Here is a 792-nt window from a genome sequence, read left to right as displayed (position 1 = left end):
TCTGCCGAAATTTCATTATTGTTCACTGCTGGATGAATACTTATTCACCATGCACATATTTAAACATGTTACTAGTTTTTGCATTGCATGACACAGGATATAGAGTTGTGTTTACATAAATGTAGCTTCGTTTAATTAAAACGAGAAAAAGTTTAAATTAGAGTTCTTGTAGTGCGCCTTGAAGGAGTAAAAATTTGTTACTCATAACAGGATGGGATAGCGGTTGGTCCCTTCAACTGTTATCTTTATTTCATGAGCCTAGACATGTCGTCATACTGCGCCGCACTCAAGTACTCAAGAGGCATAAAGTGTTATTCCGATTATTTATTTATTCCCGTTCTCCATAAAATGGTTATGCACAAATATATTACGGAGAATATTACACATTTGAGGTACATGTAAGTTTAAAAGGTTATGGTGGCAGTATTACTATTTTGTGACATTCGTCAAAGGATAGTTGCTTAAAATGACGCTAAGCAGTGGAGTCGCCCTGTTGATTGGCGCGTTCTGATAGGCAGTAGTCCTCGATTTCCAAGTATAAAAAAATCATGCGATCTACCAAAAATTTATGTGTTAAGTTCATATAAGTTAATCTCTTTCAATATAGGCAAATTAAGTGCTGTTTCAGAGATTAGTTTATACATTTTTTTTAGCTACAAATGTATTTCAGCGTGCTTCTAAGGTGTTGAAATCGAGCATTTCTGTTAAGAACAAGAATGGATACGGGAAAGGATAGTCCAATATTCTCTCATATACAGGTAACGCATAAACTTCCTTTATATTTTTTTTTAT

Source organism: Hesperophylax consimilis, chromosome 13 (assembly GCF_061612785.1).
Source record: "Hesperophylax consimilis isolate HC1 chromosome 13, BYU_Hcon_1.0, whole genome shotgun sequence".
Lineage (NCBI taxonomy): Eukaryota > Metazoa > Arthropoda > Insecta > Trichoptera > Limnephilidae > Hesperophylax > Hesperophylax consimilis.
The sequence above is the reverse complement of the archived record's forward strand: the minus strand, read 5'-3'. Positions refer to the sequence as shown.